We start from the raw sequence: 14092 nt of genomic DNA, 5'->3' as shown, positions 1-14092 counted from the left end.
GGATATAACATTAATCTACTGATAAATTGGTACCATAGTTCAAATGAGGCTTGAATGGCATACCTTTTTTTCTGAAAGCAAACCATAAGCCAGATATATAGGACAGGAGTTTTCAGTTCCAAAAATTGTACATGGCATCAGTTTTTCTTAATATTGTAATTTTACACACCAGAGAGTTTTGTTAATGTCGTTTTTTTATATATTAACTCAATACCAAGTGGTCAGGTTGTAGTTTTACACCTTAGTATAATAATACCTCTCTCTATATGTATCTCTTTTGGTGGGAAAGAAATTAAAACATATTTTTAACGTCTTCCTTCTGTAGGGAAAAAAATGTTTTTCCCAAACTGATTTTAAAGACATTTTTATTTCAAGCTCCTTTGTAAATATTTGGAAACCTCTTTTAAATCAAATGACCTTTTATTTGATATGTTAGAAAAAAGGCAGTTGAAGATGTAGTGGATAGATAACAGAAAGGAAGGGAAAAGAAAGGACCCCATTTCTTTTCGAAAAGCAAAGTTTATTAAATGAAAGCTGAACCAGCTTTTAGCTACGTCTGGATGCAATTCTAGTAGTTAATCATTGCTTTTTTTCCCCGTGAGACAAGTTTTTTCACAAAGCTGGTTCCTTTCCAGTTTGGATGGTAAGTGCAGCAGAGAAATCATGTAAATATCTTGTAAGGACAGACTGCCAAGAAAATCATTGACTGGCAGGATCGGGTGAAGGGAGGGGTGGGGAAAGGGAATAAGAAGGCACCTCCTGAGGTTTAAAATGTGGCATCTATTCGGTCTGTTTGTAGCAGGTTTCTGGTTTGAAATCTCTTTTAGATCCAGGACATGTTCTTAGGACTTTGCCAATTGTTGGTGTCAGGGTTCATACTCAAACGTCGTCATCCTTAGTCCAAATATTACAATATCGTTTGCTAACGTTCTCTACATAGACTGGCTCTGGAGAAAATTACAGAAAGTGAGGTTAGGTTTTTGAATGACTGTTGTCCCTTTACTATTCTTTCCTTACCCCTACCTTATGATCTGGTCTCCTCTGAGACCTGTCTTCCTCAATAGGCTAGTGAGATCCAGAATTCTCTTCCACCCCATTCCTCCACCTGATAACGTTTGCATCCCATTTCCTGAGGGTTATCTCTCTGCTGGAGCTAATCTGATAAGGTAATGCCTGCTGAGTTAAGTAATAAATAATTGCCCCTACTTTGCCCACCTAAGATTATAATTTTGAATAATAAGATCTTTCAAAGCTTTATCTTGTAAGCATGACTAATGTTGCGTATTTTATATAATAGAGCAGCTGGTTAGTAGAGAGAATATTTTAGATTAAACAACCTCCCAATGGCTTACTCCCCTTTATGGGCATATTTTTCAAACAAGACTTTCAAAGCTGGCATCCAACATTTATCAAAAAGCACTTGAATTGATGACCACATATATACACTATCAAAGGAGTGCTTGGTCCTGATAAACTTAGTTTTTTTTCCACCTAATATTCTTAAATTCATGAAATGCTGCAGTGAGTGAAAGTAAACAGTAGTGATTAATTTAACCTTTGCTATATTCTAGTATTCATTCCCTAGATAAGCACCTTCCCAGTTGATTTATGTGTTAGTTGGGATGTTTTTGGTTGTAAATAACAGACCTCCAACACAAGTTAGCATAAATAATAAACCAGGTATACTGGCTCCCATGTCTGAAAAGTCCAGGCATGTTTTGATTAAGGCAGTCTCCCAGTTTTCTGTGATTCCATTGGTTGTGCCTTCCTCTGCATTCTGGCTTCATCCCATTCTCACTCTGGTTCGCATTGCATTCTCAGAATGGCTGCCAAAAGCAACCAGGGCAACATGCTACTTGATTCACAGCCAAGGGGAGAGAGATTGTCACTTTCTATAACCATTTCATAAAAGTCTGGAGATTTACTCTGACTGGGCCAATCACTGAGGCCAGGAAGAAACCAAATGCTGATTGATCTGGGTTTGGGGGAGAGCGTCTATTGAACCAACCTTTGTTTTGGGTGGGGAAAAATAATATAGCTTGAAGCTGGGATGGAGCCCATCCATCCAAAGCTCATGGCAGACGGCACATTGGGGAAGGGGTGTTGCCAAAGAATCTGAGTACAATTTGTCAAAGTGGAATAAATTCTAAGTATGTTACCAAATATTATTCACCAGGTTCCCTTATGTGGAGTGCATTCTTTCAACTTTTTGACAAATGCACAGGAAAACAGAGGTATAGAGTTCATCATTTGCCAAACAGGAAAATTGTATGTGACTCATATCTAGTTCAGCAAAGAAGGCTCCTTTCTACTCTAGTAACCAAATCTTTACTCTTTGCTTAGAATTGGATATACATACTTAACCATATGAGAGATTCTAAGGACCACATGGTTAAATGACACTTCTAGCCCTAAGCCTCGTGGGGAAACTCTGACATGCCACATACAATTAATTTCAGAGGAAAAGATGGTAACCAGCTAAACTTACAAATGCCACATAACTGGTATAAGGTTTATGTGCCCATCCTGAGACTGAATGCGGGGCATGTATGTGTCTCCTATTTATAAACAGATAATTCTGAGGAAAGAACCCACTCAGTACTTAAAGAGTTATCTAGGAATCGATTTCCTTTAGCCTCATTTCTCTTCTTGATTCTATTGCAACTGTGTCTTCTAAAAGTTCAGTGGTTAGACATTTTAATTTGACATCCTTACAATAGCTCTTACTTTATTATAGTGAAGGGGAAAGGAAGAAGAAAATCTGTCTTCAATTTCTTCACTTGCGGATCATCATATATTTAAGACAATCCAGGTGGCAGAAAGCAGCAAATAAGTATTTTTCTGCTTGGTATTGACATGTGGGCCTAGACTTTATGGCTACCAGAGTCTCTATATCTAAAAGTACCTCTTTATCTTCCTCTAGTGCCTAGAATTCTTATCTGTAGCATCATTCCTTGTTTGCTTTTAGCCCTCATCCCAGCAAGCTACTTTTTAGAATTCTTACTATAGCTTACATAACAAAACACTCTATTCACATGCAAATTAAACCATGTGCCACGCTTAGAATGTGAAAAGGTCGGCACTTGCCTATCTGGACCTGGTTCTGTGTCTTTTTTCACTGGATACGACATATCTGAACTGTATCAACTGGAATCCTTATAAGAGTTTTAGAAATAAGAACTAAGAAATGAAGTTAATATCTTTCAGGATGCCAGACATGTGGGTGTAAAGGTAGAAGCATGGGAGCTGTTAGTGGCCACGTTTCCTGCTCTGTGAACAGAACCAAGCCAGGATGCAGTTACTAGTGTGGTATTTGAGTCAAACAGAATCACGAAAGCTATGCAAGCTCCAATAGATGTACTTAAATCTGAAAGGAAACAAACAAAAAAATACAAAATCCGATTAAGTGGTGAAAAAAATGTAGTTAAAGTCTCAGGTGGCAAAATTCCACTTATCCAAATCAGATGGAAGTATTAGCTAAAGGAATGTCCGAAGCCTGCTGTCCGAGGCAGGAATGGTATCAGTGCGTATGTCTACAGCCCCAGGCCTCTCATCCTGGCCCCAAATCATACAGGTCAGTAGCAACCTTGACACACTGAGATGACAATACCAGTTCTTCTCTGAATAACAAAATAATCTCCCTGAAGAGGTTTGAAGTTAAATACAGACAAGGTTAAGTACATCAAATTAATACTTTGGTATTAAGGTAGGAACAATATGTTCATATTTGGTAGTAAATTATTTATAGTTTTAATAGATATATTAAATTTTTATTGATGCTATGATTGTTGATTTCATATGTCAACTTGGCTCAGCTATGGTGCTCAGCTGTTTGTGGTCAAACAACAGTCTAGATGTTGCTGTGAAGATATTTCCCAGATGTGATTAATATTTTAATCAGTAGATTTTGAGTAAAGCAGGTTGCCCCCCATAAAGTAGGTGGGCCTCAGTTGAAGGCCTTAAGAAAAAAGACTGAGGTCCGCCAAAGACAAAGGAATTCTGCCAATCACCCTGTCCTCAACCTGCTCCCTGCCAGACTGCCTTTGGACTCAAGGATGCAACATGAACTGTTTCTGGAGCTACCATCCGGTCAATCTGCCCTGCAGAATTTGGACTAGCCAGTTCTCTCCCTCTCTCTTTCTCTCTGTGTACACAAGCACACACACACACACCCACACACACACACCCACCCCCTATTGGTTCTGCTTTTCTGGAGAACCCGAACACATATTTATAACAACTGACTCCAAACCTTAGTGGCTTAAAGGCACAAATATTTATCATCTCACAGTTTCTGTAGATTAGGAATCAATCTGCTTAATACCTCTGCCTCAAAGTCTCTTCAAGGCTGCAATCAAGGTGTAAGCTGGGGCTGAAGTCTCATTTGAAGGCTCAGCTGGAGGGGAGGGGGTGCGGTTCTGCTTCTAAGCTCATTCACCTGGTTGCTGGCAAGATTCAGTTCCTCATGGTTGGTTGATCTGAGTGTCCCAGCTCCTCACTGGCTGTTACCTGAAGGCCTCCCTCTGTTCCCTGCCACGTGGGTCTTCCACAGGGAAGCTCCCAACACAGCCGCCGGCTACCTTAGAGTGAACAATTGAGGTAGGAGGTCAGCAGAGACAGAAGGCAGTTTTTTAATAACTTCATTTGGGAAGTAACATAGCATCACTTCTCACGCATTCTATCCTCTGGAAGTCACTAAATGCCAGCCCTCCAAGGGGAGGGTATTGCACAAGAATGTGAATATCTGGAGGGGGAGTGTCATGGGAGGTCATCTTGGCGGTCACCAGCACATTTAGCTTGTTGGAGAATCTGACAGTTGAGGTTTTTAAATTCTAACTTAAAAGCATAATTAAAGAATTGATTTGAACTTGTGATGTATGTTGCAAAACAGGAGAGTTTTTTTTCTAAGATTGTAAAGACTACTGAGATGCTTGAGGGAACTTCAGATTTATCATATTTATGAATTTAATACATTAGGTTTACCGTAGTAGTTTAAATACTTGAGAAAGCACCTGGGGGGAATTTCACTTGTCAGGTCAGGTCAGATCAGGCAACAAATGTATTAATCTTATGAATGCATCCAAAATGTTAAAGGCAATTAAATTAACTAATTTGTAAGAAGCCTGGTTGTTTAGTGAGTTCTATAATTTGAGTGACTCCAACAGCAATCAAAGACCAATTTGAAAGTGATTGTTAAATTCTACTAAATTTATAAATACAAGTATATGATATATATATCATATCATATATGGTATATGATATATGTTACATATATAATAAAATCAAGGGCTTAAGGAAAACTAAATTTTAGAATTTTTTTACTTTAATAAAATTGAATATCAATTTAAGAGAATACCAGTAGCTATGATTTGTCCTTTCTTTGAAAAAAAATTAATGCCCTCAGAGAAAATGAAATCTGACGTTGATAAAAGCAAGTCTTCAGAGAGAGAAAAAGAGAGAAGATTCAAATACATGAGAAGAAATGGGCAGTGTTGATCTTTTGGAGATCTTGATCCCCGGTGTTCCCACCTGCCCTCAGCTGTAAATTCCTGCCCTTGAGTTCTGGAAGATCCTTTGGTGTCCTTATAAGTTTTTTTCTCTTGAAATCAAGAGCCTGAACTCACGTGTTTCCCTAAAATCTCTTCTGCAGAAATGTAATTTGTGAAACACAAACTAGAGACACTATCATCTCTAATACTAGTAACTACAAGAATCAGAAAAGCTCTCCAGGACAGGAATGATGAGACAGAGTTTTATTCCTGAACTGCCATCCTTTTTTTTCCCAGATCTGCCAATTTCCCTATTTATTAAAAATAATTAGATTTGATATTGGGGCCCTGACTCATGTGGCTATGGAGGAAATAAATAATTGACTTCGAAATGTGTTGAAAAGAATGAATCTGGTTCAAGGTTGCTGATATTACTGTTGCATTTCAACGATGCTGGTGATGCAGTTTTAAATTTTGTGGTTTTTTAAACTTTGAGTTGTCCTCCTTGTCACCGCTCATTTCTCATGTGGTCCTGCTGATTCTGATGCCTATCTGTGCCCCTATCTGTGTTTACCTCTCCATCTCCATGGTTACCGCATGTACTAAGGCCGCTATCATCTCTCCTACGGAATTTTCTGATATTTTCCCACTTAGTTACCCAGATTTTCAGGTCAGCTTTTATGTGTTCCATTCTGAACACACTCCAAGATCATCTTCTCAAACACAAATACGTCCATATTACTTCTTCTCAACATCCATGAAAGGTCCCCTACTGTCAAAATAAAGTGCCGACTTCTTAGAATGACACACAGGATACCAGCTTTCAACCTTAAGTTTTATGCTGAACTCATAAGGAACTGATTATAGTTCGTTGAACCAATTACACACTTTCCCTCTCCCTGGGACATCTTCCTTCAAGTTCTTAAGAATCTGTCAAGGCTGGGCGCCAGTGTCTCCTTTTTATGAAATCTCTCCTTCTCTGACCCACTCAAGCAGAGTTTCCTTTGTGGTTTTCCCATCCACCTTGTACATAAATCTGTCACAATTACATGGAATGGTAATTTTTTCCTCTATAAGTTTGTTTCCCAAAAATGATGTGAGCTCCTTGAAGACAGACACATAACTTATTTATCCTTGGCTGCTTGGTATCTAGGGCTGTGCTTGAAACAAGGAGGTTATTCAATAAATGTATGTGAACTGAAGGTAAATCTATTAATATTCTTGGAATTTACAACATTAAAGGTAATTTAAATTTAAAAATTCACTCAGGAAATATCCTACTCCAGAGCTCTAAGAAAATTATTAAACTTTCCTTACAAATTTCTCTTTTATGGGGAGAAAGGACTGGTTTAGACTGTAACAGGGCACTAAATTAAAGTAAGTTTGTCTCTTTCTTGAGATAGAGGGACAGGGAAGAATAGAAAAGTACTTTGCTTTAGTTTTTTTACATGCAGGTTGAACATCATTAAAGTAAGATTTGTCATAAATAAGCTGAAACACAATAGGGTTGATTGACTACATTTAAGTTAAACAAGGGGGAGTTTAAAGAAGGGCTAATGTTCCCCTTTATTTACGTTTTGTTTCTGGGTAAAGGGAGAGAACACCAATGGGGATAGACTCGGATTAGCTTATGATTGAGAATTACCCTGGGGCTGACTGAGGCTCTTCTCTTTTCTATAAAAGGCTTAAGGAGCCAAGAGGAGGTCCATGAAACAAGATACTAGCATTTTCCATTGAAACCCCTAAAAATGAGTAACGTTTTAAAAGAGAAAGCTTTAGAAATAGAGTCACAGATGTAGATAACAAACTTATGGTAACCAAGGGGGAAGGGGGAGGAAGAGATAAATTGGGAGATTGGGATTAACAGACACACACTACAATACATATATAAAATAGATAACTAATAAGGACCTCCTATATACCACAGGGAACTCTACTCAATACTCTGTAATGACCTATATGGGAAAAGAATCTAAAAAACAGTGGAGATATGTGTATGTATAACTGATTCACTCTGCTGTACAGCAGAAACTAACACAACATTGTAAAGCAACTCTACTCCAATAAAAATTATAAGAGAAAGAGAAAGTTTGATTGGAAATCTGCCATTTCTCGTCTTTCTGGCTTTTTTGCCCAATCAAGTTGTGCATTTGTGTGTCTGTGTGTGAAGAGCTCTCCAAATAGTGCTATTCTGCTTAGTTTTTTTTTTTTTTTTTTAAGTTTTGAATATTTTACAGCAATGACAAAAAGAAAAATAGGATTGCTTGGAGTTTCAGCAGTCCTCATTAGTCACTCACCACAGCTGGTAATAAGATGAAAAGATAATGGGAAGCAGAGCTCCAGCAGGACTCTGTCATCCTGTGTATGAAATGATGCTGAGAGACAGAGCAACCCCATAACCCTGGCTCCTGGCTTGTAGATGTTTCAGAACACAAGAAGAAAGAATCATCAGGGATAAAGTCCTATGGTGGATGAGAGAGTTTGGATTAGGACTGATAACCTCACCAACACCCCACAACCACCACTAAACAGTTCAGGTGAACCAGCAAGTTATAAGCACTTAACTATGGGACAAGCACTTAACCAGTGAGGTATTGGGAACCGTGGGAAAGCCTGCTCTTCTGTCTTAGGTGCTGTGATTATAATAAGTAAAGCTTTTTCTTGTTCAATTGCATCTGAATCAACAATGATTACAAACATCTGTATGCAGACAATAAGATTCAGGAATCTATTCCTTATGCTTTTATACTAGGCTAAATATGAAAACCATATTTCTCTGAACATTTATCCAAATTTTTTCCTAGTATCTTTATCCTAAAACTTCCATCATCCCCCTCCCCCCACCCCCAATTTTAATTTTCTTCCACTTGCAGGAATTCTATCCGAAGCATCCCCCTGGAACATTCTCCTACTTCTTTCAATATGGAGAAGATTTACAGATGAGGATAAAAAGGAAAGAGAATAAGCAAATGCTGGGGTGGGGTGGGGGTGGATTTGGGGAAGCCTGTAATTTAATAAGGATGAGCTCAGATAAAGCAGGACTGATGAGTGGTGGTCTGATTGGGAAAGATCTGGAATGTTTGGCTGGAGGTCTGGACTTCATGCCTCTGGAAACAGGAGGCAGAAGGTTCTGAGCCAGGGAGTGACCCAATTAGAGCATGTGTTGCATTACATCAAATCAGTATTTAGGGTTAATAGACTAGGACAGACACTGGAGATGCAGAGCGGTTAATGAGAAAAGTAAAAATGCATTAGCACCTGTGAGATGTTATGAAAACTTGATTTTGGGCAGTGGAAGTGGACCAGAGGGATGAGAAAAACAAAAGATCAAAGACTAGAAAGATCCAACTTTCTGACTCAGTTTCATAAAAGGCAGCATGTTCATCCCCATAAAACTCTAGGTGCCTGCTTCTGTTTTTCCTGTAAACTTATGTCCCCTCACAGATAAGATATAGAAAGAGGAAGTGACAAAAAAAATCATTTTTACCATAATACTTGAGCAGCCATAAGATAAGGATGATAACGTTTACTTAGGAAAACGATGCTCAAAATATCCTCCTTGCCAAGGAAACCTCCCCACTCCCATCCCCGTGGGCAAGAAGAATGGAGCAGGCCATTCATCAACTCACATTTGGTGAATCTTTTGGCACACAATCTGAATAAAATAATCTTTGGATCTATCCAAAATTAGGTGTCCACTGTGATTCATTTAAAAAGGCTCCTGCCATAGGCTGAAAGCAGGCTCCTGGCTGTATGATGGGGTGGAAGAAAAGTAGGGCTACACAGTTCTGGATAGTCTCCTACCAAAATGCTTCATATGTTAAACAGATGGGGAAAACCAGACATTAAAAACAGAAAGGAAGCAAAATAGTGCAGGAATGCCCCAATGACTTTTGACTAAGGAAAGTATCGATATTTTCATGGCTGGTGTTTACTTTGTATAAACTAAACAGCAAAGACTATTATATAGTGCATAGAATAGAAACAAAGCTAAAAGAGGTTTAAAGTTCTTTTGTTCCAATTTCCCACTTAGGTAGAAATGTTGTGCACAGGATCCCTAATAGGTGGCTAGGGAGTATCAGCCTGGATCATCTCAGTGAGCAATGAATTGTCTGTTTCCAGGGAAAATATATTTCATTTGGAGTATCCTGATTCTGATGGTACCTTATACCATATCGCATGGACTTCCACTTATTCACAGTTCTGTTCCTTGGAGAAAACTACGTCTATTCTATCTTCCTTACAATAACGCAACTGAGAATTTTTGTCCTAACTGCAGTGGGAAACCAATGGAGCTTGTAAAGAAAAGTGTAGGATGACAAATTACGAGTTGCTCACTCAGATATCTATTTGTGTTCTATTGGGTTCACCATGTTTTTTCTTCTTTCCTTTGGACTCATCAGCTAATTATTATTATTAAAATTTCTTCACAATTCGCTTGCTAGTTCTACATGATTTTTCTTGTATATTACCCTAGGCATGCTTGATTGATTGATATCTAATATTAATTAGTTGTTTTTACCAAATTTTAGAAACTACAAATACCTTAGAACACCTTCACTGTATTTACTCCCTCTTAACTTTTGTGCTTTCATATATGTTAAATCCTGGAAGTCATTAGCTTTATTGCTTAATAAAATAAATACTAATTTCTATTTCCTCACCTCCCTTTCCTTTTCCAACACCCTTTGTAGCTCCCTGCGTTTCTCTTTCTCCATCTGGGGAACGCTTTCTGCTGCTTGAAAACCCCCTTGCTTGTATTTCTTTGAATGTGGATCTGTTGTGATAAATTCTCCCAGTTTTTTCTTTTTTCCTGAAAATATCTATTGCACCTTCAATTTTGAAGGATGTTTTCCACATTATAGAACTCTAGTTTTTTATTTGTTTGTTTTGAAACTTTGAAATATCATTTTGTGGCCTTCTGACAGTTTCTGTTAAAAAGTCAGCTGCCGATTTTATATTTTTGCCCTTTTGCTTCCGTCTGGCTGGTTTTAAGATTTCTTCCGGCCATTGGTTTCCAGTGGCTTTTACTATCATTTCGCAAGGCGTTCTTTTCTTCTTCTCATCATTTATATTGATTCTTGAATCAGCAGCTTGAATTACTTTTGGAAAATTCTTGAACGTTGGTTTCAAATATTGCTCCTAATTCAATTTCTCTTTTCTTTTTTTCTAGGGCTCTAATTGTACCTGTTAGACTGTTTCTAGGTCTATATCTCTCTTATACTGTTTTCCACATTTCTCATCCCCTTTCTCATTTTGTTCCAGTCTAAACATTTTCTGCTGACCTATTTTCTGACTCAGGTCACACTTACAAATCCGCTCTTCAGTTATGTCAATCTTTCATTTCATCTATTGCTTTCTAAATTTCTGTTATTGTATTTTCAGTTCTAGAACTGAACTCTTCTTGCTAGTTTTTTAGCAAAATTCCCAATCGTGTCATCTAATTTTTAAACATACTAATCATAATTATTTTAAAGTCTGTGATGACTGCGATATCTGGCCCTTGGGGACTGTCTTTAAAAATACATACTATTTTGTCACTATTTTTATGTATATTAATTTGTATTGGAACACTAGAAATGGTGTATGAAAAATTATAGAAGCTTTGGCTGATAATTTTTCTCCAGAGAAGGTTTTTATTTTTATTTTTATTTATTTTTATTTATTTATTTTTTTATTGGGGTATAGTTTTACAATGTTATGCTAGTTTCTATTGTACAGCAAAGTGGAGTTCCCTGTGCTATACAGCAGGTTCTTATTAGTCATCTATTGTATACATATTAGTCAATCCCAATCTCCCAATTCATCCTATCCCCCCACCCCCAGAAGGGTTTTATTAGCTTATGGCAGACAAGGAGAACAGTAGTATATCAGTTAAATCTAATAAGAGATTAAGCTGATTTGAGTCTGGGTTTTAGTCTTCATAAGTCCTGGTCTCTATTTCTGGTTTGCCCTTACTTATAAAGTATAACATTTTGGGGGCCTCAGGTGAAAGCCTGGGCTATTTTCTATGACCTTAGCAGAATAATGGGAACTGACTCTTGTTTGTTTCCGCCTTACCTGTGATACTGATGAGAGCTATTCTTAGCTTTCACTAAGTTTGCCTGCCTCTAAAACCAAGCTGCTTCTGGGTTGTTGAATGGCTTGGTGGTGGGGGTGGCGGGGTGGGGGGAAGGACTGTCTCAGATCTTTGGGCTTTCTTTTCTGTTTATCCTTTCTCTCCAGAGTCCTTTCCTCTTAAATTCTTAAGTCCTGGCTGTTTGGTAGTCCTAAACTCCATTTCCCCCTGCCATGTAACATTTTAACTCTGTTCTATTCTACTTCTCTGCAATTTGGCAACCACACTCTGCTTGGTAAAAGCATCTCTGTGCTTTTTATAAATTGGCGGTATCTCAACAGAAAATGGCAAAAACACCATGCTCATTTCAGTGTGTTTATCTCCTCTCCAGCATCTTGGTTCCTTAAATTCTGATTGCCGGGATAGCTTTCCAATGCCATCAGGGAGATTTTTTTTTGCATTCAATCAAGTTTTTAAAAATTTTCTTCCTCTCTCCCTCCCTTCCTTCCTTCCTTCTTTCCTTCCTTTCTTCCCTCCTTCCCTCTTTCCTCCTTCCTTCCCTCCCTCCTCTCCCTCCTTCTCCTTCTCCTTCACCTTTTTCTTCTCCTTCACCTTCTTCTTCTCTTTCTCCTTCTCCTTCTCCTTCTTTTTTCTTAAAGCCTGTCAAAGCCAGAGGCCACTTGGTAATTTTTATGCTTTTGAACATACTGTATTTATTTTTTTCTGTTTTGGGGAATTTCTCATATTTTTCTATACTCTCTTTGTTTTCAGAGACTTCCTGCATTAGTTAGCATTTGTTGCATAACAAAGAACCCATACATTCATGGATTAAAACAAGAATTTACTTATCTTGTAGTTCTGTAAATTGGATACTTGGGCTGGGCTCAGCTGAGCAGTTCTGCTGCTTTGAGTCAGGCTCCGCTAATCTCTTGGTGGGGCTCACTCACGTCTCTGCTTCCGGCTGCAGGGAACAGGGTAATTGGGGTGTTTTGGCTCCTCCCTATGTGAGGTCTCATCCCCAGCAGGTTAGCCTCAGGCTTGTTCCTGAGGTGGCTGGATTCCGTGCACAAAAGCAGAAACAGGCAAAGACCTCTCCAGAAATCGCACAACACTGATTTGCATTTTTTTTTTTGACAAAGGAGGTCACAAGGCCAACCCATATTCAAGGGTTGGAGAAATAGACTCCACCTCTTGTTGGGAGAAGCTGCAGAGAATTGTGGCCATTTTTCGGTAGTCTACAACACTAAAGTCATCATTAATTCTAATAATTTAAAGTTCTTAGACTTTTGTATATTGATCGTCACATCCATTGCAAACAATGATAGTTTTAGTTTTTCCTTTCCAATTTTTCACATTGCCATTTCCTTTCATTGCCTGATTGCACTGTATAGACCATTCAATACAATTTAAAATAAAAGGAGAAAGAGTGGACATCCTCAATTTTTTCCCAATTGCAGAAGAAAAGATTTTGAAAAACTTTTCAACATTAACATGCTGTACTTTTTGTGAGCACTTTTTGTGAGACTAAAGAAGCACTCTTCTATTATTAGTTTTTTAATATGTTTTTGTGGTCACAATTAAGAATGGATGTTGGGTTTTATCAAATATTTTTTCTGCATATATTAAAATGATCATATGATTTTTAAGATCATTTTGTTAATATGAGAATTTCACTGATTCAATTTGCATATTAGACCAAATTTAATTACTATATTAACCATTTGGTTGATTTCTGTTATTTTTTGATGTAGAAGAATTTTTTTTATTGACATTTAGAATTGTTGTATTTATGTTTATTATGGCACAAGTGTTATTGGTCTACACTTTTTAAAATAATGTCTTCAGCAGGTTTTGGTGAAAATTAGTAAAGAAAAACTTCACTAAGATGGAGTCAGGAAGCCAGAAGGGGGAGCTCTCAGGCAGTACCTCCTGATGTCACTTACAGGAAGCATTGTCCCCAACAGAAGAATCATCAACAGGAAAGAATCATGAATCACAAGCCACAACAGGACAAGATGCACATGGCATCTCCTACAAGGAACTGACTACCCCAGCAACTCAGCCAGTGAGAAACCATTATCACCCTGAGCTCTCACTTTCCTCCAATGGACTTTTATTTGAAATAACCCCTTCCATCTTACTTCTTTTCTCTCTGTAAGATAACATTCTTCTTTGTTGTGTGTTGGACTTGCCTATGGCTTTTGCCATAGCTTGCTTTTCCTGAATTACTATTCCTCTGCTATTCCCGAATAAACCCATTTTTGCTGGTAAAATAACCAACTGTTTTATTTTTAAGGTCAATAGTTTGAAATCAAGCTTATAAATTGTGAATTGGCTCCTTCTGTATTCTGGGAGAGTCAATGTAACATTGGAATTGCTTCCTCCTTAAATATTCGAGAGAATTAACCAGAGAAGCCACCTGCGTAAAGACTTTTTTTTTATGGGAAGTACCTAATTATAGATTAAATACGTTGGCTAGTTTGCAGTCTCTTTAGGAGTTATCTGACTAATCCAATTTTTTTTCTCTACTTGTGTCCATTTTAGT

The sequence above is a fragment of the Hippopotamus amphibius genome, chromosome 2 (genome assembly GCF_030028045.1).
Source record: "Hippopotamus amphibius kiboko isolate mHipAmp2 chromosome 2, mHipAmp2.hap2, whole genome shotgun sequence".
NCBI classification, from domain to species: domain Eukaryota; kingdom Metazoa; phylum Chordata; class Mammalia; order Artiodactyla; family Hippopotamidae; genus Hippopotamus; species Hippopotamus amphibius.
Note: the sequence above shows the minus strand (reverse complement) of the source record.